Consider the following 27,063-nt stretch of genomic DNA (forward strand, 5'->3'; position numbering starts at 1 on the left):
CCTCTTCCAGAAACTCCACCAGAACACGTGAAAGGGTTATTTTCCCAGTCTCCTGGAATCCCACTGGTTGGATCAGAAGCAAGGGAAGGACTCGTTGTGGGCAGGAAATATGTCCACCAACTCTTTTATATTGTAGTCTCCCAAGAGTTTACTGCAGTGCTCTGCCCACAGCAAGTGCTCAGTAAATATGATTGATTGATTGATTGACTTGCAACACTTCCCAAATAATCTGGCCCCTTTCCTGGGGAACTGGACCTCCACCCTTTTGTCAGGATCTGGAGCCCTAGTAGCATTCTTGCTTACAGCTCGTTCTGCTCTCACAGGCTCCATGTGTCCCCCACCAGCTTGCTTTCCCCCCCTCAGGACCATAATGAGTTTAACAACCAGCCCCCTCCCCCCCTCCACCCTCCCCATCACCAGCAACAACCAGCCTGGTTCAGTACAGAGAAAAACGAACCAGTAGCATCCCTGGAGAAAAAACCAACTTTTCTGCTTTTATTTTTCCCCTTTCATTCCAAGAAGACAGACTAGTCCAGAGGGCAACCTTGAAGGATCAGATAGGCTATGAACATCAGTCACTGCTGTTTCTGAATACTAACATCCCTAACTGGCTTGCATGCTATTTACATATGTGTAAGGAATGTGTTGCTCTCTCAGGGTCACTCCCAGAGAGTTTCCAGTACTCTACCAGTCTCGACTATGGGAGGGAGAGTCAAGCAGAGACCTACTCATTTCATTCCTAGCTTGACCAGTGGCTAGCGAGTGGAAGGCAATCTGCTACAAGTCAAGACTCCCCTATGCTGGGTAGCAGTGGCATGGGAGAGAGCCAAGAGCAGAGACTGAAGTTTACTGCACGGAAGGAGACAATGGTAAATCATTTCCACATTTTTACCAAGAAAACTCTATGGCTATGTTACCAGAGCAATTGCAGATGGAGGTGGGGCATTCTAGGAGCGATATGTCCACGATGTCTCTATGGGTTGGAAACGACTCGACAGCATAAGACAAGCCAAGGAATATGTACGCCTGTAGGTTTGGGGAGAGGGGGTGTCTAGTTTCGGTCTTGATTGTTAGAGAAAAATGCATGACAATATCTTCAACAGTCTTCCCAATTCAAAGTCCTCAGAATTCCACCGTCTCCAACAGACCTTCCCTGATTAATCTCCCAACAACCTAAGTCCACTCCAGAATTGACAGACATATATGAATATTCTTTTCCTCGGCACTCATATGCTCAATTAATAATATGTACCACTCTAGTTGTAGTTTCATTAAAGCTTGTCTCTCCTGTTTAGAGCATAAGGTTCTTTCTTTATTCTGTGCTTTCCACTGCAACAAGTGGGCATTCTATAAATAACGATCCTCCCCATCCCTCCTCTCCTCCTTCATTGATATTCATCTAGTGCTTCCAGCAATTAATTAGAGGCAAAGATGCTGAAAGATGGGGTTATCGGCAGATACCCCCTTAGTCCAGATGTGATGAAAGAAGCATGAGAGTGTTTCTCCTTTAGATTACAGATTCCACACAGATCCCTGGCAAGTGGCAGGGTTGGGCAGCTGAGCTCAGTGGAATGGAAAACACCCCAGTCTGCCATTTTGTTGGTATTCAAACTGCAGCAGCCACACAAACAAATCAATGACTGCTTCGTAGAGTTTAGAAACAAAAATCAAATATGATGCCATAACCCCAGGGTGAGACCTCTTCCTCTGAATTTTCAAAGAGTGACAGAGGCATTCATTTCAGATGAGAGGCAGATCTTTATGCAATAGTAAGTGCCTGCTGTATGCTAGATAAAAAATGAGAGAAAAAACTTTTTTTGTGTGTGCACTGCACCTTTCATCATCATCATCATCATCATCATCATCATCATGCAGCTTGACCTAGTGGAAAGAGCATGGGCTTGGGATTCAGAGAACCTGTTTCCTAATCCTGGCTCCACCACTTACCTGCTATGTGACCTTGGGCAAGTCACTTCACTTCTCTGTGCCTCAGTTCCTTCATCTGCAAAATGGGGATTCATTACCTGCTTTCCCTTCAATTCAGACTATGAGCCCCATGTGGGACCCGAGTACCTTACATCTGATCCAGTACTTAGTACCATGCTTAGCAAATACCACTGTTGTTATCATCATCATGATGTTGACGAGTAAAGCACTGTTTTGAGAGCATTGCACTGAGCACTTGAATCCAAGAGAGTTAATAGACATGATCCCTGCCCTCAAGGACTACATAGTCTAGTGAGGGATACAGACAGTAGATTACAGATATTAGGAAGGAGCAAGGAGGATAGTTAGGTAAGTACATAAGTATAGTGTATGCACAAAGTGCTACAGGTTGGACAGTTAAGCCACTGTAAATGAGAAGCAAAGACATTCTAGCCCCACCTACCCTGAGCAGTCTTTCACCCAAGATTAACATCCTATTCCTAATCCTAGCATCCTAACATCCTAATAACCAACTGTTTGCTTAGGGCTCCATGAGCCAGTGATGTCAGCCCTACCATTAACAGTAAATGATAAAGTCTGGGGAGGATAAACCAGGTCAGTGTGTGTCTGTGTGTGTGAGTATGTAGGGGTGTGAGCACGGGTGTGGGTAGTTAAGTGTGTGTCGCCCATCCAGGGAGTGTAGAATGGCTTCATTCAGTGAAAAAGTTTCCATTAAAAGAGAACAGAGATTGTTCTGACTTGCTCTTTGGCACAGTCTTGGTGTTAAGAATAAGGCAGCAGCATTTCAGCCTGAAAGATAATAAAGAAAATATAATCCTCACCTTAGCTGCATTCTTTTCCTCCCCACACTTACTATGTTTCAATGTTTCAGTTATTGATTAAAATGAGCGTGTGTATAGAAAGACTGGCTTGATCACGTTAGAAAAAAAATCCTTAGATCTGTCCCCAAATGGAGCTATTCAGGTAAACCCTTTCCTCCACCCAGTGCCCCTTAGCCATTTTTCTTGAGTGATTTGGACTGCAGTACTGCTGAGGCTTATTTCTAAATCCAACAACCTGAACATACAGTGATAAGCACTTAGTACAGGGCTCTGCACACAGTAAGCACTCAATAAATGCGATTGAATGAATGTGAAAGAGAGAAATTCTCAAGTGGAGGTTTTTTGTATGACCCGGAAATCAATTGAGATGATTCCTACAAGCCTCACAGCAGTTTTCTCCCTCTCCAACCCCAGGTTCCCAACTTTCTGGTGCTGGTGGGACTTGGAAATGAATCCCCATTTATCCCTTGGTATTGATTAAGTGCTTACTATGTGCTCAGCATTATATTAAACACTGGGGTAGATACAAGGTTATCAATCAATCAGTTTTATTTATTTAGTGCTTACTGTATGCACAGCACTTGTACTGAGCCCTTGCAAGAGTACAGCACAGAATTATAATGGACACATTCCCTGCCCACATGACCTTACAGTTGAAAGGGGAAGACAGACATTAAAATTAATGTTATAGGATATGTGCTGTTGGGCTGGGGCAGGGGGTGGTGAATAAAGGGAGCAAGTCAGGGTGACGCAGAAGGGAGTAGGAGAAGAAGAAATGAGGGCCTAGCCAGGGAAGGCCTCTCTGAGGAGATGTGCCCTAAATAAGGCTTTGAAGGTGGGGAGAATAATTTTCTGTCAGATATGAAAAGAGAGGGCATTCCAGGCCAGAGGTAGGATGTGGGCAAGAGGTCAGTGGCAAGATAAATGGGACTGAGGTACAGTGAATAGGTTAGCATTAGAGTAGCAAAGTGTGCGAGCTGGGTTGTAATAGGCGAGCTTTGAGATGAGTAGGAGGGGACAAGGCAGTTGCGTGCTTTAAAGCCAATGGTACAAAGTTTCTGTTTGATGAGGAGGTGGATGGGGAACCAGTGGAAGTGCTTGAGTACTGGGGAAACATGGTCTGAACATTTCTGTAGAAAAATGATCTGGGCAACAGAGTGAAGTTTGGACTGGAGTGGGGAGAGACAGGAAGCAGGGAGGTCAGCAAGGAGGCTGATACAGTAATCAAGGCAGAATAGGATAAGTGCTTGGATTAACGTAGTAGTTTGGATGGAGAGGAAAGGGCAGATTTTAGCGATGTTGTGAAGGTCAAACTGACAGGATTTAGTGGTAGATTGAAAACATGGGTGGAATGAGAGAGAGGAGTCAAGGATAACCCCAAGGTTACAAGCCTTGAGAAAGGAAGGATGGCACTGCTGTCTACAGTGAATGGAAGTCAGGGGAAAGACAGTGTTAGGGTGGGAAGATAAGGAATTCTGTTTTGGACATGTTAAATTTGAGGTATGGTAGGACATCCAAGTAGAGATGTCTTGAAGGCAGGAGGAAATGCAAGACTGCAGATAGGGAGAAAGATCAGGGCTGGAGATGTATATCTGGGAATCATCTGCATAGAGGTGGTAGTTGAAACCTTGGGAGGGAATGAGCTCTCCAAGGGTGTGGGTGTAGATGGAGAACAGAAGGGAACCCAGAACTGAACCCTGAGGGACCCCCAGAGTTAGGGGGTGGGAGGCAAAGAAGCCCATGAAAGGAATTGAGAGCAAGTGGCTTGAGAGATAGACAAAGAACCAGAAGAGGACAGTGTCAGTGAAGTTGAGGTTGGATAATGTTTCCAGGCAAAGGGGGTGGTCGACAGCATCGAAGGCAGCTGAGGGGTCGAGGAGGATTAGGCTGGAGTAGAGGCCATTGGATTTGGCAAGAAGGAGTTCATTTGTGACCTTTGAGAGAGTGGTTTCCAAGGAGAGAAGGGGTTGGAGCCATAATGAAGGGGGTCAAGGATAGAACTGGATTGGATCAAGTCAGCTCAGATAATACCCCTGAGGGAGTGCTGGTATGAATCAATCAATCAATCAATCAATCAATTAATGGAATTTATCAAGTGTTTACTGTGTGCAGAACACTATACTAAGTGCTTGGGGGAATACAACACAACAGAGTTGGTAGACATGTTCCTTGCCCGCAACAAGTTTACAGTCCTAGATGGGGTGACAGACATTAATACAATCTACCTTATCCCTATTTAACTGATAAGGAAACTAAGGCACTGGGAAACCAAGTCACTTGTCCAACATAACGCAACAGGCCAGTGCCACCCATGCCCCTCCCACCCAGCCTTGATTGCTGGTAATGAAAATGATGAAGGTGAACAGTGACTAAGTAAAACATGGAAATGATCCTGCCCATCATAGACAATGGAAAAAAGCAAGGCCTAAAAGTGACAATGAGAATCACTGCCCCTTCTCTCTTACAAAATCAACTGACCTTTCTGGATCAGTGAGGGCCAGTGTTTCTCCTTGTAGACTGTAAGTTCCTTGTGGACATGGATCACATCTACCAGCTCTATTATATTGTAGTTCCTCAAGTGCTCCATACAGTACTCTGCACCCAGTAAGTGCTCAGTCAATATCATTCACTGATTGATGGATTCCTGCAATAAGGTTCAAGGAACAGGAGGGATTACAGACCATCAGGATCACAGGATCATCTTGCTTTGCACACATTCTCTCTCAGTGCACTGCTTGGCACGTTATAAGTGCTTAACAAATACCATTATTATTACTGTTATTTTTATTGCTAATAATAGCAATAATAATAAACCAATTTCTGTGAGGTCCCAGATTCACACAGGGCATGAGGTCTACAGACAGTGTTTCTGAGACTGATGCGAGTGCGGGATTCCCAATGGCAAAGCAACCTGCAGCAATGCACCTTATTGCTACCATAAAAACTTAGGGTTTTTGATCCCAGGGTTAATTGAGGGAATTTGCTGTTTCCAGAAATCAATCCTTATCTGCTGGGAGAGAACCAATCAAACAGTGGTATTTACTGAGCACATACTGTGTGCAGAGTAGTGTGTTAAGCGCTTGGCAGAGTCCAATATAACAGAGTTAATAGACACATTCCCTACACACAACGAGGTAAAAGTCTAGAGCCTGTCAGTTTCCTATCTGTGAAGTTGAGGGATCTCCATTCTTTAACACTCCCTATCTGCCTCTCAACAAGAAGGCAGTCTGGACTAATGGAAAGAGTCCTGGATGCGAGTCAGGAAACAATGGTTCTAGTTTCAGCTGGGTGATTATTGCTTGTCAGCCACTTAGTCTCTGAGGGCTCAGTTGCTGTGCCCATAAAATGGGGCGAAGATAGCTACTTCTTCCTCTCTCACAGACTGTGAGCCCTGGATGGGACAGACGTGCTGGAGTGATAACCTTCAGTCTACCCCATGGTTTGGTTTCTAATTAAAACCTAAGAGATACCATAGCCATCGTTATTGTGGTTATTATCCTGGAGTCCGCAGTAGCGTTGTCCACATTGTCCTCTAGACTGTCAGCTCATTGATGGACAGGGGATGTACCTACCAACTCTGTTATATTATACTCTCCCAGACACCTTAGTACAATGCTCTGTACACAGTAAGCACTCAATAAATTCGATTGATAGATTGATTAGCAGCTTGTCTTGGAAAAGGTGCTGGGATGCAGCATGGCATAGTGGATAGCGCCTGGGCCTGAGAGTCAGAAGGACATGAGCTCTAATCCTGGCTCTGCCACTTCTCTGCTGTCACTTCAATTCTCTGTGCTTCAGTTACCTCATCTGTAAAATGGGGAATAAGACTGTGAGCTCTATGCAGGACAGGGACTGTATCCAACCCGATTTGCTTATATCTACCCCAGCAGTTAGTACAGTGCCTGGCACATAGTAAGCACTTAACAAATACCATTATTATTATTATTATTAGCTCTCTGCCAAAGATCAGGCAGATTTGAACTGAGGGGAACAGTCCTGCAGAAGGGCCAGGCTCTATGTGAAGGGGTGAGCCAGTTGGTCAGTTTCTTATGCTATTGACCAAGTGGTTGTTGTCCTTGTTCAACTCTCACATTCCATACACTGCCAAATTATGTTGGTTCTTCCTGTGCAACATCTACCAAATTTGCCCCTTCCCCTCCACTCAAACTGTTACCATTCTAGTATAAGGTCTGGCCTCCTGGCTGGACTTCCAGCCTCCAACTTCTCCACTGACCAAACATGAATCCCCTTTCTGAAACGTTATTTGGCCCACATCTCTCCTCTCCTCAAAACCCTCCACTGGCTTCCTGAATACCTCCACCTCAAACTTGATTACTACATCAGCCTCTTTGCTGACCTCTCTGCCTCCTCTCTCTCCCCACTCCAGTCCATACTTCACTGAACAAAAATGTACAGTCCATGTTTTCCCACTCCTCAAGACCCCCCAGTGGTTTCCCACTCATCTCCTCATCACAAAGGAACTCCTTATCATCGGCTTTAAAGCAGTCAATCACTTTGCCCCCTCCTACTTCACTTCTCTGCTCACCTACTCAGCTTCTCTTTGCTCAACCCAGCCCGCATACTCCTCTCCTCTAATGCTAATCTCATTTTCATTTATCTTGCCGCAGACCTCTTGCCCATGTCCTGCCTCTGGCCTGGAATGCCCTCCCTCTTCATATCTGAAAGATAATCACTTTCCTGACCTTCAAAACCTTATTGAAGGCACATATCTTCCAAGAGGACTTCCTCAACTAGACCCTCATTTCCTCTTCTCCCACTCCCTTCTGTGTCACTCTTGCATTTGGATTTGCATCCTTTAGCTTCTAGTAACTGTCCTCTACCACCCCCCAGGTCCCACCTCCAACTTCTTTAACCATTTTGATCCCTTTCCCACATCCCGTCTCTCTTTCTCCATGCCCCCACTGATCCTTGGGGACTTTAATATCCACATAGATGTTCCTGATGACCCTTCTGCTGTCTGCCTTTTATCACTACTCAACTCCACTGACCTCATGCCCCACCCACCCTCTCCCTCTCACCAACTTGGACACACATTCACTTTGATCATCTCTAACCACTGCACAATCTCCACCCTCACCAACTCTGAAATCCCTCTGACTGCAACCTCCTCACTTGCCTCCACTCCCACACAACTTCTCCTCATAAATCTATACTATTCCCCCAAAGACACCTCTGATCTTTGGACCCCATCCAATTTTCTCAATTCATCATGCCCCACTTAGCCTCCATTCCCAAACTACCCTCCCTTGATGACCAAATCGACCTTCTTAACACCACCCTCTCTACTGAACTTGACTCACTCGCTCCCCTCTCCCTTCGTGGAACTCGTACCACTATCTCACAGCCCTGGATCACCTGCACAGTCCACATCCTTTGTGCTTGAACCACTGCTGGTGGAAATCTAAATATCAGGCCGACTTTATCCACTTCAAGTGAATCCTTGCATGCTTTAATTCTGCCCTCCTCTCTGCCCAGCAAAACTTTTACTCCACCCTTATTGACACCAATGCCCATTGCCCTTGCCATTTGTTCCAGCATTAAACTCCTTCCTCAGGCCAATGTCCCCCCACCTCCCCCATCACCTGCCCCCAATGACCTGGCCACCTGCTTTATTGAGGTGTACTAAGTGTTTGGGAGATAGCATGGATGCTATCAGGTGTGAGCTTCCTAAAATTGCCCCTACTCCTCCTCAGTCCCTCCCTCTTCCTGCCCCCTTTTCAACTCTCCCATCCTTCCCAGTGATATCTCTGGAGGAGATCTCCTTCCGCCTTTAAAAATCCAGCTCCTCCACCTGTGCATCCAACCCGATTCCTTCACATCCTATCTAAACCCTTGCCCCCTCCCTTCTCCCCTTCCTAACAGCTATCTTCAACCGTTCACTCTCCAATGGCTTCTTCCCTACTGCTTTCAAACATGACCCTGCCTCCCCATCCTAAAAAAATTCCTCCCTTGACCACATGGCTCCCTCCAGTTATCATCCCATCTCCCTCTTACCATTCCTTTCCAAACTTCTTGAGCGAGTTGTCTACGCCTGCTGTCTCAAATTCCGCACCTCCAATTCTTTCCTTGACCCCCTCCAATCTGACTTCTGTCCCCTTAACTCCACAGAAACTGCCCACTCAAAGGTCAGCAGTGATCTTCTTGCCAAATCTAATGGCCTCTACTCCATCCTAATCCTCCTCAACCTCTCAGATGCCTTCTACATTGTGGACCAACACCTTCTCCTGGAAACTCTCATAATATCCCGACTGGATTATTGTGTCAGCCTCCTCTCTGATCTCCCTTCCTCCTGTCTCTCCCCACTCCAGTCTATTCTTCATTCTGCTGCCCGGATCATCTTCCTACAGAAACGCTCTGGGCTTCTGACTCCCCTCCTCAAAACCCTCCAGTGGTTGCCTATTAGCCTTCGCACAAAACTCCTCACTCTTGGCTTCAAAGCTCTCCATCACCTTGCCCCCTCCTACCTCACCTCCCTTCTCTCTTTCTACTACCCACCCTGTACACTCCACTCCTCTGCCGCTAACCTCCTCACGGTCCCCTGTTCATGCCTATCCCACTGTTGAGCCCTGGCCCACGTCCTACCACTGTCCTGGAATGCCCTCCCTCCTCAGATCTGCTAAACTAACTTTCTTCCACTCTTCAAAGCCCTACTGAGAGCACACCTCCTCCAGGAGGCCTTCCCAGGCTGATCCCCCCCTTTTCCTCTGTTCCCCCTCCCCTTCCCTCCCCCCCACCCCCTGCTCTTCTGCCTTCCCCTCCCCTGAGTACTGTGCTAATTTGTATACATTATTTATTATCCTATTTATTTTGTTAATGAGGTGTATATCTCCTTGATTCTATTTATCTTGATGATATTGTCTTGTTTTTGTTTTGTTCTGTTTTGCTTTGCTGTATGTCTCCCTGGTTTAGACTGTGAGCCCATCACTGGGCAGGGATTGTCTCTCTCTGTTGCTGAATTGTACATTCCAAGCGTTTAGTACAGTGCTCCGCACATAGTAAGCGCTCAGTAAATACTATTGAATGAATGAAACGCTATCCAAACTTAACTTCATTGACTCTGTCCTCTCCTACTTCTCCTGTATCTCTCTGGCCATTCATTCTCAGTCTCCTTTGCGGGCTCCTCCTCTACTGCACACTCCCTAACTGTGGGGGGGTGGTCCCTCAAGTTCAGTTCTGGGTCCTCTTCTATTTCTATTCTCCATTTACACCCACTCCTTTGGAGAGCTCATTCACTCCCATGGCTTCAACTACCACCTCTTTGAGGATAATACCCAAATCTCCTTCTCCAGCCCTGATCTCTCTCCCTCTCTCCATTCTCGCATCTCCTCCTGCCTTCAAGACATCTCTACTTGGATGGCCTCCTGTTGCCTCAAACTCAACATGTCCAAAACTGAGCTCCATATCTTCCCTCCCAAACCCTGCCCTCCCCCTGACTTTTCTATCATGGTATATGGCACCACCATCCTTCCTCGCTCACAAGCCTTGGTGTTATCCTTGATTCCTCTCTCACATTTAACCTACACATTCAATCCATCAATAAATCCTGTCGGTCCCACCTTCACTCATCTTGCTTTATGCTGTCGAGTCATTTCCAACCCATAGCGACTTCCTGGACACTTCTCTCCCAGAACGCCCCACCTCCCTCTGCAATTGTTCTGGTAGTGTATCCATAGAGTATTCTTGGAAAAAATATGGAAATGCCTGACAATTACCGTTTTCCTCACTGTAAACTTGAGCCACTGCCCTCGACTCTCTCCCATGCTGCTACAACCCAGCACAGGTGAGTTTTGACTTGTAGCAGATTGTCTTCCATTCACTAGCCACTGCCCAAGCTAGGAATGGAATGGGTATGCCCCTGGTTGACTCTCCTTCCCATAGCAGAGACTGGTATAGTATTGGAAACTCTCCAGCTATGAGCCTGAGAGGGGCCCACCTTCACAACATAGATAAAATTCACCCTTTCCTCTCCACTCAAACTGCTACCACATTAAAACAATCACTCATCCTAACCCACTTGGATTACTGCATCCACCTCCTTGTTGATCTCCCAGCCTCCTGTCTCTCCCCACTCCAGTCCATACTTAGTTCTGCTGCCTGGATCATTTTCTATGAAAACATCCAGGACATGTCACCCCACTCCTCAAAAAAACTCTGGTGGTTGCCCATCCACCTCCGTGTCAGAAAAAAACCCCCTCACCATTGGCTTTAAAGCACTCTACCACCTTGCTCCCTCCTACCTCACCTCTCTTCTCTCCTACAACCCAGCATGCACACTTCTCTCTTCTAGTGCTAACCTTCTCACTGTACCTTGATCTTGCCTATCTCACTGCTGAACCCTAGCCCATGTCCTGCCTCTGGCCTGGAATGCCTTCCCTCCTCAAATCTGACAGTTACTCCCCACCTCAAAGCCTTATGGAAGGCACATCTCCTTCAAGAGGCCTTCCCAGACTAAGCCCCACCTTCCCTCAACTCCCACTCACTCCCTTCTGCGTTGCCCTGACATGTTCCCTTTACTTTTCCCCACTCCCAGCCCCACAGCACTTATGTACATATCTGTAATTTTATTTATTTGCATTCATGTCTGTCTCCCCGCATCTAGACTGTAAACTCATTGTGAGCAGGGAATGTGTCTGTTTATTGTTTTATTGTACTCACCCAAGTGCTTAGTACAGTGCTCTGTACACAGTAACCACTCAATAAATATGATTGAATAAATGAATGAATGAATATGTACATACCCATAATTCATTCATTTATATTAATGTCTGCCTCCCCCTCTAGACTGTAAGCTCATGGTGGGCAGGGAATGTGAACACCGACTCTGTTATACTGTACTCTCCCAAGAGCTTAGAACAGTGCTCTGCATAGAGTAAGTGCTCAATAAATACAATTGATTGACCTCAAACAAAAATTCTACCAAGTTCCTACATAAAGCTCCCCACCATCTGACCCTTCATTACATCTCTGCTCTCTTTATCCCTTACTTCCCAACTCACTGTCTCCATTCTTTGTAAGCCAATCTTGTAGCTCTTCCTGGCTCTCAATTTTCCAGCTTCTGTCACTTCACTCACACTATTCCTCCAGCTTGTAACTCCCTGCCTGCCCACATCAGACAGACCCTGCAATGCTCCCAACTTTTAAATCCCCTCCAAATCCCTCCTTCTTCAACAAACCTTACCCAGTTACTTTCCCAGCCCTGTGAGTAATATCTCTTCAACGAACTCTAGCACTTGGAAGCTTATTTTATATCCACCCTTAGTACTCTTGTCTATATGTACCCTCAGTAATTTATTTGGGCCACTCTTACTGTAAATATATTAATGTGATTGGCCTAAGGCCACATAGAAGGTAAATGGCAGGGCTGGGATTAGAACCCAGGTCCTCTGACTCCCAGGCCTGTGCTCTTTCCACTAGGCCACGCTGTTTCACCAAGCTTTGGCAGCACTGTGATATGTGCTTGGGTAGATATGGATAATCAGACCAGGCACAGTCCCTGTACTACAAAAGGTTCATAACCTAACAGATGAAGAGATCAAGTGTCCTATCCCCATTTTTTTCAGATGAGGAAGCTGAGGCTCAGGGAAGTTAAAGTGATTTACCTAGGGTCACCCAGCCCAATAGTGGCAGAGCTGGGATTACATTTCAGGTCTCCGGATTGACTCCTAGTCAAGTGCTTTTTCCACTAGGCAACACTGGCTTTCCTTGCTACCGACACGGGGAAACATTGCTCAGACACAAAAATAGCTGTCACATATGCCAGCCCTGGGCCCTGCTGTCCCTCTCATCTCTAAAATTATATATTATGGTTGGGGGCAGAAGAGGGAAGAGGGGATTGCAGTGAGCCCGCAGCAAGCCATTTTACAAGTGCCTGTTTTGATCCCACAAAAAACAACAGTGAAGAAGAAATTCACGAAGGAACGAAGGTGCTCTACTCAAGGACAGATTGTCCACGGGGCAGAGCACTGTAGGAGAAGTGGCTCTCTTCTCTCTGCTCTACCTGGTAACAACTGCCACATAGAGCTGCTGCAGCATCCAGGGCAGATGAAAGGCAGGTGCTTTGAATCTCACATGGGGGAAGCAATGTCCAGAGGCTTGCAGCAGTGGTTCATGCCCCCAGAAGAGACTAAAGCTCAGCAGAGGCAAGCCGCCAGGAACTTCTCCAAACTTGCCGACATGGGATCAGTGGGACAGACACCCTTGACCGGCAAACTGGTACTGAACATTTGTTGGGGAGTGGGTATGGGTGAGTGTGTGTATGTGTTACTCCCCTGCACGTGAGTTAAGAATTAAGTAAAGTTTTCCACAGTAGCCTTGGTGGTTTGGCTTTTCACATTCAACTTGCCACAGAGGATAGCCCGGTCTAGGAAATTCCTGGTTAGTATGAGCTCGTGACATAAATTGGCGATGAAGATGGGATTTGTGTATGTTACTCAGTGTGGGATGATGTTCACTATTTTGTGTTTAGCTCACTCTTTGTCAGCCTCTTTCTCCTCTTCTATCTCTCTCATGGAGCTCTGGGCTAGGCTAAGCCATTATTGAAATGTTGGCACCCACCAGGAACCCATAACTTTGGGCATGGGTCTGTTTATAATATTGTGTGTAAGTTTCTACTTGTATGACAGAAGGAACTTTGTAATGGCTCAAGCAGCTGCTGCTAATAGTGTTTCAATTGCTAAAGAAGCCAAACAGACTGCCTCAGACTCCATCAAGCAATTGAGCAAAGTTGAGGAAGGAGGCTGAGCTCATCTTGAAGGCAAAGTTAGGAAAAATCAGCCAGGCAAAATTAGACGCAATTGCTACAGGTGGGTGTGACCCTGATTACTGAACTGGAGACATCTGGTCTGATAAGGAGCCAGACAAGGGGGATCAGACTCTCCACAACAAGACTGACCCTACTCTAAGGATGGTTCTGGTTGTCGTTACTAAGACCATGGGAAGAGGGGCGCCCACTACTGTCTCTAGGGATTATACTGGGGCAGAATTAGCCGAGTTAAGTCAGCGATTTTGCAGGGGCACTGGGGAGCCCATACCAGAATGGCTCCTCCACATCTATGATCAAGGAACGACATTACTTACCCTGATGGAGAAGGAAGCAAAAGGTGTAGGTGACTTGGGCAGATTCGGGATCGAGACTATGAGGACCTTTCGTGCGAGCGAAGGCTCCCTCTGGCATAGGATGATGGCAGCACTATAGGGAACTTATGAGGGCCCTGGGGAAGTCCCTTACACCTGCAGACCCTGGAAAGATATGGATGAAGCACAGCAGGGATTGTGCACCCTGGGCTTAGTGTGGTCAATTTGGAGCACATTTGCACCTGGGGATGAGTTTGACCCAGAGTCTGAAGAAGCTCCCCTTAAAAGAACCATGTTAAGGACTGATCCTACTCGCCCCCAGCTCCTCTCAGAGTACCCTGGGAAATGGCCAAATGGGACTAGGGAAGAATGCCACTGTCACCACTGCCTTAGATTGTCTGTCTGAGAAATGCAGGTCTAGCTCATGATCGGGGAAGGACTTCCCCTCCTCCCACCCAGGTCCACACAGCACCTGTAGACAAGGGAGGCAGACAAGGACGGTCACCTCCTGGTGACTTGACAGGACCCCGCCAAAGTGCTGGCCTTGAGCTACACCAACACACATTATGGTGCCAATTTCTGGACCTGGGAATATGGAGGACAGAGATTGATGGGCTCCCCATGGCACAAATAGAGAGGATCTTCTGGATTCTAACACTGGGACAGAAAGAAAGGGAAAACTCAAAGTACACAGTAACCAGAAGCCAGGGAACACCCTCCTTCTGCTCCCCCCTGCCCTACCCTGGAAGCCTGGATGACAAAAAAAAAAATAGATTTAGGAGGCCACAGGGAGGATTCCCATGTCCCTGGGAGTGTACAAGGGGGGCCCTCCTCGATCTCCTCCGGAGTACTGGCTTGGACTTTCACCTGACCCAAGGCCTTAGTGGCTGATAGCCGTGTAGTGGACCTCCCCCAACAAGTTGAATATAGATCTTTCCTTATGGACACAGATGCTCAAGCGACCATGGTGGAAGGAAACCTGGACAAACATCAGGGTCCCTGGGTGATGATCAGTGGGGCCACTGCAGGAGGGACCCCAAGGAAAGACTATACAACTCACTCTAAAACTTGGAAAGCAATTTTATAAGGGGCTAGTTTTGTAGGCGATGGGACTAGGAAACATGTTGGGAATCAATGTACTTCAGGGGTGCAATTGGGAAGAAGCCTCGGGGGAGAAGTGTTCATTCAGCGTTACAGTGATTGTAGTATGGGGCACTCCATATGTCATGGTGAGGATCCTTAAACATACCCCCCCAGTATTTGCCACTCCACCAGCAGCCTGTCCTCATCCGGCAATATAGAGTGTCACCGGAGGCTGCTGTAGGAATTCAAGAGGTCATAAATGACCTGGTAAGGCAGGCAAGGGGTGGTATATAGTACCCACTCTCCGTTCAACATCCCTGTATGGCCTGTAAAGAAACCCAGTGGGAAATGGAGGCTCACCATCAATTACCAGAGCCTAACCACCATAGCCCCAAAGGCAATGGGGTCAGTTTCCTTATTTCGGTGACCTGATTGCTCAAGTGGAATTGGTGGGACACCCATACATGGGAGTCGTGAATATTGCCAATGCCTTCTTTAGTATCCAGATTCACCCTACCTCCCAGGAACGTTTTGCCTTCACCTGGTTGGGTGTCCAATACGCCTTTAATGTGTCTGCCACAGGGATATGTGAATAGCCCTACATTATGCCATAGCATCATGGCAGAAGAAATTAAAGTGGTCTCTGGGTTAGGGGAACTCCCAGTCAAGATCTATCATTATATTGATGATATCTTGATCGGCAGAGAAGACTCTTAGTGTCCTCGCTAGAGGCGCAGGGACTGGTATTCAGGGCAGATAAAAACCAGGGGCCCAGTCAGTGCATAAGGTTCCTCAGGATCGAATGGACTGGGGGTGGATGCAGTATTCCATCAGATGTCGTAGAGAGGTATTGGCAGGGGACACACCCCCACTAACAAGAAGGAAGTCCAGGCATTCTTCAGGGCAGTGAGATTCTGGAAGGCCCACATCCCATATATGGCCCAAATCGCCAAACCCTTGTATGACCTGAGTAGGAAGTGAAATGAGTTTGAATGGGGCCCCACTCAAGAGAAAACATTTCAGGACTTAAAACAGCAAATTTCTCTCTCTTTGACCCTGGGACCATGGAACCCCAAGGAAGAAAAAGTCTTATTGTGGAAACTGCCCCCACTAGCATTGCTTGGAGCCTGTGGGAAAAGCCTGTAGACTCTGTCCACTTGCAACTGCTAGGGTTTTGGAGCCACTCCTATAAGGGTGTGGAAGGAAATTATTCCCCCCGGAGCAACAGACCCTGGCAGTTTACGAGGTTTTGGTTAGCACCGTAATGTTGACAGGGAGCGAGCCGATCCAGGTGAGAACAGGGAAGCTGGTGTTAGGAATATTGTTAGAGAAGCAGCGTGGCTCAGTGGAAAGAGCACGGGCTTTGGAGTCAGAGGTCATGAGTTCGAATCCCAGCTCTGTCACTTGTCAGCTGTGTGACTGTGGGCAAGTCACTTAACTTCTCTGTGCCTCAGTTACCTCATCTGTAAAATGGGGATTAAGACTGTGAGCCCCACGTGGGACATCCTGATTCCCCTGTGTCTACCCCAGAGCTTAGAACAGTGCTCGGCACATAGTAAGCGCTTAACAAATACCAACATTAATTAACATTAATTGTTGACAGGGCAACACCCCAAAGGAACGGCACAGCAGTCCATCTGGGTAAAATGGGCAGTCTGTGTACAGGCTAGGTCCGGAAGGAACTCCAGGCTTGATAGACACCCTCCTCCGATGACCCACCAGGACAGAAATAATGTAGCCCCTCCCACGAGCACTTCCTAGCCCAGTTCAGTGGGTCCTGCTATATGCTGACTTGACCCCTGGGCAGAGGCACATGGCTTGGTTTACAGATGATACCGCAAAAATAGATAAAACTGGTTCCCAGAGATGGGTTGTGGTTGACCCTGGTGCTGCGATGGGAGGGCCAGAACCACTCAAATCAGGATGCTGAGATTGCGGCAGTTCACAGGCTGGTATGAGCACACAGTAGGGCCCAAGCCATCTACATTTACACGGACTCTTAGGCGGCGGCTAATGGGCTGGTTATTTGGGCACCCCAATGGGCTAAGGCAGACTGGATAATTAAGAACAAGCCTATTTGGGGAAAAGAGCTGTGGGAGGAATTGTAGGAAACTGCACATGACCAGGCCATTTATGTCCCTCACACTCATGCCCACCTCCCTTATGGCACGTCTAGGGAGGAGGATGCAAATAATGAAGCTGACCAGTGGATCCAACTCCAAGAAGTTCACACGACCCCAGTCATCAGGGAAGGCTGTGGTGTAGCAAAGTGGGGCCATGAGAAGAGTGGGCACAGGGGAATAGAGGCCACATGCCGATGGCTCAGAAAGATGGGGCATCAAGCATCTAAAGACATAATAATAATAATGTTGGTATTTGTTAAGGGCTTACCATGTGCCAAGCACTGTTCTAAGTGCTGGGGTAGATACAAGGTAATCAGGTTGTCCCAAGTAGTCTTCATCCCCATTTTACAAATGCAGAAACTGAGGCACAGAGAAGTTAAGTGACTTGCCCATGTTCACACAGCTGACAAGTGGCAGAGCCATGATTAGAACTCTAGACCTCTGACTCCCAAGCCCGGGCTCTTTCCACTAAGCCATATGGGTTGTCATGGCATGCCCTGAGTGCAATCAGGCCCATTTTTCCCTATAGACCTAGCTGTCCCTTCTACCTCCTGGAAGAATTTCCCAAGGGATGAGGCTCTGAATTAATTGGCAGGTTAACTACCTAGGACCTCTGAGAAGGGTGGCCTGAAAGCACATTCTGGTTATGGTAGACAGTTTGTCAGGGTGGAGGGAAGCAGCAGCTAGGACCGATATAGACCAAAAATACCCCATAAATTTATTCACCTCTCATATTATCTATAGGCATAGAACCCCGGTAACCATAGAATTTGACAATGGCCCAGGATTTGTTGGGAGCGTGACCCAAGACTGGGCAAGGCAGAAGAATATTCAGTGGATTCTCCACATTCCCTATCACCCTCAGGCTGCGCGAGTGGTAGAAAGAACTATTGGACTACAGAAGCAACAGCTACGGTTGCTTACAAGAGGAAGGATGAAAAACTGGACAATAAGGATGAGAAGCAGCATGGCCTAGTGGATAGAGCATGGGCCTGGTAGTCAGAAGGTCACAGTTTCTAATCCCAGCTCTCCCACTTGTCTGCAGTGTGACCTTGGGCAAATCACTTTACTTCTCTGGGCCTCAGTTACCTCATCTGTAGAATGAGAATTGACACTGTATATGGGACCAGGACTGTGTCCAACCCAATTTGCTTGCATCCACCCCAGTGCTTAGTACAGTGCCTGGCACATAGCAAGCACTTAAAAAAATACCACTATTAATATTATTGATGGTAATAATAGTAATAATATTAATCACTCCTTGGGTGCTGAAACTGGATACTTAACATCCCTGAAGAAGAAACGTTCCTGATGACCTGAAAACATCTCTGTTCTGCACCAAAAAGTATACAAATTTGTTAGAATTGGCCTTCACTTGTTTATGAAAGAGTGTGTATAGAATGAATTGTGTTCAAATGAACTGATGTGAAAGTGGTGTGAAAAATGTGGATTGTGCACTGAAAGAAAATTCCTAAAGAAAAACTCCACAATTCAGGAGTTTAGAAGGGAAAGGTGAAACTTATTTGAGGGAAGGTGCCTCCCTCAAGCAAATGATTAGTTTCCTTTATTGTGAACTGTGGATCTCCTGGTTAGAAAGATAAGCTTACAATTAGTTAAAGAGTAAAAAAGGCAAAGGAGGTAATTAGGAGAAGAGAATTTGCAACTTCTCTCTCTCTCAGTCAGGAATGCCTGCAGGGGTGGTGATTCAATTGTTAGCTTAGTAAAAAGGTCTACAAGCAGGTTGGAAACTGTGACCTGTCTGGCCAGTGTAAAGATAATAGTTTTGAGCAAAGAACCTTGCTTTGATATGTTCACCATGGAACTAACAATGTGTAGTGAAGAAAATAATATACATATATGAAACTTCTCCAAACCTGTGGGATCAGCGGGATGGGCTCCCTTGACCAGCAACCTGGTACCAGACATTTGTTGGAGTGGGTGCGATTGAGTGTGTGTATGTGTTACTCCCCTGCATATGAGTTAATAATTAAGTAGAGCTTTCCACAGTAACCTTGGTGGTTTGGCTTTTCACGTTAAACTTGTCATGGAGGGTAGCCCCGTCTAGAAAATTCCTGGTTTGTACAAGCTGGGGGCTCATGACAGGCATCCCACTGTCAGCAGAATTATTCTCTTGGTGTGGGAAAGGTTGTTTGGGTTCGACTTTTAAAAAGGAGCAAGGCCCAGTGGAAAGAACATACACCTGGGAGTCAGAGGACCTGGGTGCTAATCTTACCCTGCCATGCACCTGCTGTGTGACCTTGGGAAAGTCACTTAACTTCTCTGGGCTTCAGCTTCCTCATCTGCAAACTGGGGATTCAAAACCTGTTTTCCTTTCTACTTAGACTGTGAGCCCCATGTGCGACCTGATTATCTTGTATTTACCCCAGTGCTTGACATATAGTAGGGGCTTAACAAGTGCCACAACTATTATTATTATCATTTTGAGATTGTGCTAACAGCAAAATGTCCTAGTATGCTCTAGTGACATTATGTCCTTCTTAATTTAAGAAATCCAAAAATCTCCAAAAGCAAAGGTTAATCTTTACTATTTATCTGGCAAGTGGGCAGTGATTACCCCTCTCAGGGTAGCACCTGGAGACTTTCTGGTACTCTACCAGTCTCGGCTACAGGAAGGAGAGTCAAGCAGAGGCGTACCCATTCCATTCCTTGCTTGGGCAGTGGCTAGTGAGTGGAAGGCAATCTGCTACAAGTCAAAACTCACCTGTGCTGGGCAGCAGGAGCATGGGAGAGAGTCAAGGGTGGAGACTCAAGTTTACTGCACGGAAAAAGGTAATGGTAAACCACTTCCACATTGTTACCAAGAAAACTCTACGGATACTCTACCAGAACGATTGCAGATGGAAAGTGGAGAATTCTGGGAAAGATGTGACCATGGAGTCGCTATGGATTGGAGTGCCTGGCACATAGTAAGTGCTTAGCAAATACCGTAATATTAATAATAATTGCAGACGACAGCATGACAAGAAAAGGCAGCGATTATGATATTCATTTGCAAACGAGGAAGAAGAGAGACATAAAGAGCTCCCTGGTAACAACATCTGTCCTCAACCATCCTCATGCCAGCAAGTGCACACACTGAGTTTGGAAAATTGAACAGGTTCCTGCCTCTGAATTTAGTTCTCAAGTTATTCAAGTTCTATTGTCCCAGTAGCAGATACTCCCTATTTTATCAGCCACCGAGTGTGCTGGCCGGGGTGCCAGGAGACCTGGGTTCTTTCATTCATTTCATTTCATTTCATTTCATTTCATTTCATTGAGAAGCAGCGTGGCTCAGTGGAAAGAGCATGGGCTTTGGAGTCAGGGCTCATGAGTTCGAATCCCAGCTCTGCCACTTGTCGGCTGTGTGACTGTGGGCAAGTCACTTAACTTCTCTGTGCCTCAGTTCCCTCATCTGTAAAATGGGGATTAAGACTGTGAGCCCCACGTGGGACAACCTGATTCCCCTATGTCTACCCCAGCGCTTAGAACAGTGCTCGGCACATAGTAAGCGCTTAACAAATACCAACATCATTATTATTATTATTATTCATTCATTCAATCATATTTATTTGAGCACTTACTGTGTGCAGAGCACTGTACTAAGTGCTTGGAAAGTACAATACAGCAGTAAAGAGAGACAGTCCCCGCCCACAATGGGCTCACAGTCTAGAGGGGGAGACAGACATCAAAACAAGTAAACAGGCATCAATATAAATAAATAGAATTAGAGATATATACATATATACATAAGTGATGTGGGGTAGGGGGAGGGGAGGAAGAGCAAAGAGAAGGGGAGCTGAAGAAAAGGGGGCTTAGTCTGGGAAGGCCTCCTGGAGAAGGTGTGCCTTAAGTAAGGCTTTGAAGGGGTGAAGAGTGATTGTTTGGCGGATTTAAGGAGGGAGGGTGCTCCAGGCCAGAGGTAGGAGGTGGGCCAGGGGTTGGTGGCAAGACAGGCGAGATCAAAGCACAGTGAGAAGGTTAGTACCTCAGGAGCGGAGTACGCGGGCTGGAATGTAGAAGGAGAGAAGGGAGGTGAAGTAAGAAGGGGCAAGGAAATGGAGAGCTTTGAAGCCAATAGTGAAGAGTTTTTGTTTGATATGGAGGTTGATAGGTAACCACTGGAGACTTTTGAGGAGGGGGGTGACATGCCCTGAAAGATAATCCGGGCAGCAGAGTGAAGTATGGACTGAAGTGGGGAGAGGCAGGAGGTTGGGAGATCAGAAAGGAGGCTGATGCAGTAATCCAGTCGGGCTAGGATGACTGATTGTACTAATGTGGTAGCAGTTTGGATGGAGAAGAAAGGGTGGATCTTGGCGATGTTGTGAAGGTGAGACCAGCAAGATCTGGTGATGGATTGGATATGTGGGGCAAATAGGTTCTAAACCCTACTCTACCACTGCCTGCTGTGTGACCTTGGGCAAGTCATTGAACTTTGCAGGGCCTCAATAATAATATGAGATAATGAGACATGAGATAATGGGGGATTCAATAAATGTTGGATTTTTTAATGGTATTTGTTAAGCACTTACTATGTACCAGGCACTGTATTCAGCGTTGGGGCAGATACAAGCTAATCAGGTTGGACACAGTCCCTGTCCCACACATGGTATCGTAACTGAGGCACAGAGAAATTAAGTGATTTACCCAAGGTTTCACAGCAGACAGGTAGCAGAGCTGGGATTAGAACCCAGGTCCTCCCTGTTCTTCCTCCTATTGAAACTGTGAGTCTCGAGTAGGACAGAAACTAGGTCTGATCTGATTATTTTGTATCTACCCCAGTGCTTAAAACAGTGCTTGACACCCAGTAAGCACTTATTACCATCACCATTATCGGGTTTTATTGGTATTATTCTTGAAGTGATACTGAGTGGGTTTACCTCCTGCTAATACATTGTTCTGGTTACAATCGAGGAAGAAGCACAGAAAATATCCATTTTAGAAAACTCTATATTAAGAGTAGCAAGCTCACCTTGTGTGTAGCACTGTTCTATGTGCAGGGGTACATACAAATCATCCCGATCAGATACAGTCCCTGTCCCACATGGGGCTCAAAGTCCTAAGTAGGAGGGAGAACAGGTATTGAATCCACATTTTACAGATGAGGAAACTGAGGCACAGAGAAGTTAAGTGATTTGCCCAAGGTCACACAGCAGGCAACTGGTGGAGCTGAAATTAGAACCCGAGTCGTCTGTCTCCCAGGCCCGTGCTCTTTCTACTAGACCACAGTGCTTCCCTGTGGAAGTCAATCAACTGTCAACTACTTGAAAATTAATTTTTTCATTTTCCACAATAATTCCAGGAAGACACTTTTACCTCAATTTCCAAATGATCAATTAATCATATTTATTGAGTGACCACTGAATATTGAGCACTGGACTATGAGCTTAGGAAAGTACAATTCAATAAGAGTAAGGTTCCTGCCTTAAAGGACATTTTCTTCCCCCAAATTATTGAAAGCTAGAAGGGAGAAAAGCAACAGAATTTTATGAATCTCTGTAACACCAAATGTGTAGTTGTGATGCTGAAGCATTATCTAGACAAATTCAATCGTATTTCCTGAATGTCTATTGCGTGGCCTAGTAGATAAGACCATGGGCCTGGGAGTCAGAAGGACCTGGGTTCTAATACCAGCTCTTCCACTTTTATTTAATATTTAATGGCATCTGTTAAGCACTTACCATGTGCCAGGCACTGTACTAAGCTCTGGGGTGGATACAAGCAAATCAGGTTGGACACAGTCCCTATCCCATGTGGGGCTCAGAGTCTCAATCTCCATTTTATAGATCTAGTAACCGAGGCCCAGAGAATTGAAGTGACTCGCCTAAGGTCACACAACAGACATGTGGGGGAAGCAGCATGGCTTAGTGGAATGAGCACGGGTTTAGGAGTCAGAGGGCACGGGTCCTAATCCCGGCTCTGCCAGTTGTCTGCTGTGTGACCTTGGGCAAGCCACTTAACTTCTCTGTGCCTCAGTTACCTCATCTGTAAAATGGGGATTAAAACTGTGAGCCCCACATGGGACAACCTGTTTACCTTGTATCCGCCCCAGCGCTTAGAACAGTGCTCGGCATATAGTTAGCGCTTAACAATAACAATTATTATCATTATTATTATGTGGAGGAGCTGGGATTAGAACCTATGAGTTTCTGACTCCCAGACCCATACTCTATTCACTACACCATGCTGCTTCTGCTATGTGACTTTGGGCAAGTCACTTCACAGTTCCTTCATCTGCAAAATGGGGATTAGGGATATGAGCCATTTGTGGGAAAGGGACTGTGTCCAACCTCATCAACTTGTATCTACCCCAGGGCTTAGTACAGTGCCTGGCACACAGTAAGCACTTAACAAAAACCATTTAAGAAAAAGAGATCATTATGCTAAGCGTTTGGGAAAGTAAAGTAGCATTATTAAGCACCCTTTGAGACTGTAAGATTCTTGTGGGCAGGTATAATATCAACCTACTCTATTATACTGTACTTTCCAAAATGCTCAATACAGTGCTCCACGTACAATAAGCACTCAATAAATACCACCGATTCACTGAGACAATCCCTGTCCTCATGGAGCTTACAATCTAACAACACAGTTCATGGTGTAGTGGATAGAGCCCAGGCCTTGGGGTCCAAAGGTAAAGGGTTCTAATACCAACTCTACCACTTGTCTGCTATGTGATCTTGGACAAGTCACTTAATTGTTCTGTGCCTCAATTACCTCATCTGTAAAAAATCAGGATTAAGGGTGTGAGCCCAATGTGGGATAGGGACTGCGCCCAACTTAATTAACTCGTATCTACCCCAGCACTTAGAACAGTGTTTGGCACATAATAAGTGCTTAACAAGTAACAATCATTATTATATAGGAACCTTTTTGAATCCTAGATAATCTTTCTTCTCGCAGGAAGTTCTGTGTCAACCTGGCGAGTTAAACATTTCTTGCAGTGTGACCTTGGGCAAGTCACTTGACTTCTCTATGCCCAAATTTCCTCATCTGTAAAATGGAAATTAAATACCTATTCTTTCTCCTCCTTAGATTGTAAGCCCCATGTATGAAGAAACTGATTATATCTACTCCAAGCAATGCATTTGGGATTGAGACAGGTGTGAAAATCCTGGGATGGAGCCTTGTTCTGGGAACCACCCAAGGTCTCCCACACCAGATGGACCATCCTGATCTTCTGTTGACCTTTATCAAATATTATTTCATGTCCTCCAAGCAAAGCCAGATTGATTGTAAGATTCAAATCGGGTGGGGCTTAAGGTGCAATAGGTTCCCTGCTTCCGTCAATCTGTTGTATTTGCTGAGCACCTGCTGAGTGCAGAGCACTGTGCTAAACCTAACAGAAGGAAAACACTTGCTCCCTGCCTCAAGGGACTTTCTATCTCATGGGGGAAATGTGTAGATAATGCTCTCCCCTGAGTGAGAGCAGGAGGAAGAGTAAAGATTGAAGAGCAGAACAGCTAAGTCTCCCACTGTGAGGGTTTCCACTGTGGGTTTGGGATAAAATCTGAAAGCAGAATTGAGGGAAACTCTTCTGACAATGCACAACTGTCTGGAAACAGTGTGGGGCAAGCTAGGAAGAAACAATTGTGTACTTCAAAGCCTTATCACCTTCAAAGCCTTATTGAAATCACATCTCCAAGAGGCCTTCCCCAACTAAGCCCTCATTTCCTCTACTCCCTCCCCCTTCTGTGTCATTCTTGAACTTGGATTTGTACCCTTAATCACCCCCACCCTCAGCCCTACAGCACTTATATACATATCTGTAATTTATTTTAATTCTTGCCTTCCCCTCTAGACTATAAGCTCCTTGAGGGAGGGGAACGTGTCTACCAACTCTGTTATATTGTGCTTTCCCTAAGGCTTAGTGCAGTGTTTTGCACACTGTATGTGCTTGATAAATACAATTGATTGATCAATTGTGGCCCATCAGACTCGGGGTAAATATTACAAAACTAGCTTTCATTAAAATCGATGTGAGGTTCTGCAAAAAAAAAAACCAAAAACAAACCAACAACTACTGAGGTAATTTTTCAGGATAGAATAGCAGCAGGAGAAGTGCTTTTTAGGGGGATAGGGTAAGAATGAGGGTTAGAATTAGCCTTAGGTTTACAGTTATGCCTAGGGTTAGGGATAGATAGGGATAGGTTTAGGGTTATGGCTAGGCCCAGTGCTAGCCTTAGGTACAAGGTTAGATTTGGGGTTAGGGTTAGGGTGAGGGTTAGAGTAAAGGTTAGGGTTATCATTAGGGAGAAGATACTTTTAGGAGTAAAGTTAGGGGCTAGAGCTAGCGTTAGGTTTAACATGAGGGTTAGGGTTAGGATTTGGATTAGGGTTCATTTTAAGGTTAGAGCTAGGGTAAAGATTAGGTTAGGATTAGGGTTAGAGCTAGGGCTATGGGTAGGGTTCAGCCTAGGGATAGCCTTAGGTTTAAGGTTAGATTTTAGGGTTAGGGTCAGGGTTGAGTCAGTGTTAGGGTTAGGTTTAGGGCTAGGCTTAAATTTTGGGTTAGGGCTAGGGTTAGGGTTAATCTTAGGGTTAATATTAGGATTAGAGTTAAGGTTAGGTTAGTTTTAGGGCTAGGATTAGTGGTAGATTTAGGATTAGGATTAGGGTGAAGGCTAAGGTTAGACTTAGACCTAGAGCTAGCATTAAGGTTTAGGGTTAGAGTTAGGTTTAGGGTGAGTGTTACGGATAGCGTTTGGGTTAAGATTGGACTGCTTTTATGGTTAGGGTTAAGTTTAGGGCTAGGGCAATGGGTTAGGTTTAAGGCTAGCATTAGCATTATGATTAGGGCTAGGGCTAAAGTTAGTATTAAGTGTATATTTTGTGTTAGGGTTAGAATTAGGGTAAGGGCTAGAGCTGTTCCTAGGGTTAAAGTTAAGGTTAGGGTTAGAGTTATGGTTAGGGTTAGGGGGATGTTAGGGCAATTTCTTGCCCTGGGAGACTTGCAGGGTAAATAACATTGTTGAGTGTTGAGGCTAGAAGAGCCTAGCCACAAGGGGTCCCAGACATGCTTCTGATTAAGGTTAGGATTAGCATTAGAGCTAAGGTTAAGTTTAGGGTGCTGGTTAGGGTTAGGGCTAGGACTAGGGCTGGCTCTCCAGCTAGGGTTAAGGTTGGAGTTAGAGTTATGGTTAGGATTAAGGTTAGGGTTAGGTTTAGGTTTAGGAGTAGGCCTAGGGTTAGGGTTGGGATAAGAGCTAGGCCTAGGCCTTGGCTTAGGGCTAAATTTGGGGTTAGGATTCGAATGTTAGCATTACGCTTAAGATCAAATTGAGGAGAAGGTTTTCAGTTAGGGTTAGGATCAGGGTTAGGGCTAGGTTTAGGGTTAGGGTTCTGGTTAGGGGTAGAGTTATGGTTAGGATTAGCACTAAGGCTAAGGATAAGGTTAGGTTTAGGATTAAGGTTATGGTTATGGTGAGGATTAGTATTTTGTTGGGGGTAGATGTAAGATTAAGGTTAGGATTATGGTGAGGGCCAGGTTTAGCTTTAGGATTGCAACTAGGCCAAGGGCTAAAGTTAGGGTTTGGGCTATTGTTAAGGTTAGGGTTAAAGTTAGCACTAGGGTTAGGGTTAGTTTTAGGGTTAGTGTTACAGCTAGGGCTAGGCTTAGGTTTAGGGTTAGGGTTAGTGTTAGGGCTAGGGTTATAGTTATTATTAGGATTATGGTTAGTGTTAGGATTAGGGTTACAGTTACACTTAGGGTTAAGTTTAAGGCTAGGGTTAGGTTTAGATTTAAGGTTATGTTTAGCATTTGGGCTAATGCAAAGGTTAGGGTTAGGGTTACGGTTCGTGTTGTCTAGGGATAAGACTATACTTAGTGTTTAGGCTAGGATTAAGTTTATGGTTAGGGCTAATGTTTAGGGTTAGGGTTAGTCCAGAGGGCAGCCTTGAAGGATCAGATAGGCTAAGAACATCCGTCACTGCTGTTTCTGAATACTGACCTTCTTAACTGGGTTGGATGCTATTTAAATATGTGTTAGGAATATGTC

At 45.8% G+C, this 27,063-nt stretch overlaps 2 non-coding genes across 2 annotated transcripts; both read left to right on the forward strand.

Moving 5' to 3' along the window:
• The first annotated feature begins 647 nt into the window (after window positions 1-647).
• On the forward strand, window positions 648-785 carry LOC114808737. Its single transcript, XR_003756533.1, has one exon. It is a non-coding gene; the product is annotated as a small nucleolar RNA SNORA7 (small nucleolar RNA).
• An 18,857-nt stretch (window positions 786-19,642) lies between these two features.
• On the forward strand, window positions 19,643-19,780 carry LOC114808734. The gene has a single exon (XR_003756531.1). It is a non-coding gene; the product is annotated as a small nucleolar RNA SNORA7 (small nucleolar RNA).
• The last annotated feature ends 7,283 nt before the right edge of the window (window positions 19,781-27,063 follow it).

The sequence above is a fragment of the Ornithorhynchus anatinus genome, unplaced genomic scaffold (genome assembly GCF_004115215.2).
Source record: "Ornithorhynchus anatinus isolate Pmale09 unplaced genomic scaffold, mOrnAna1.pri.v4 scaffold_175_arrow_ctg1, whole genome shotgun sequence".
Taxonomy (NCBI): domain Eukaryota; kingdom Metazoa; phylum Chordata; class Mammalia; order Monotremata; family Ornithorhynchidae; genus Ornithorhynchus; species Ornithorhynchus anatinus.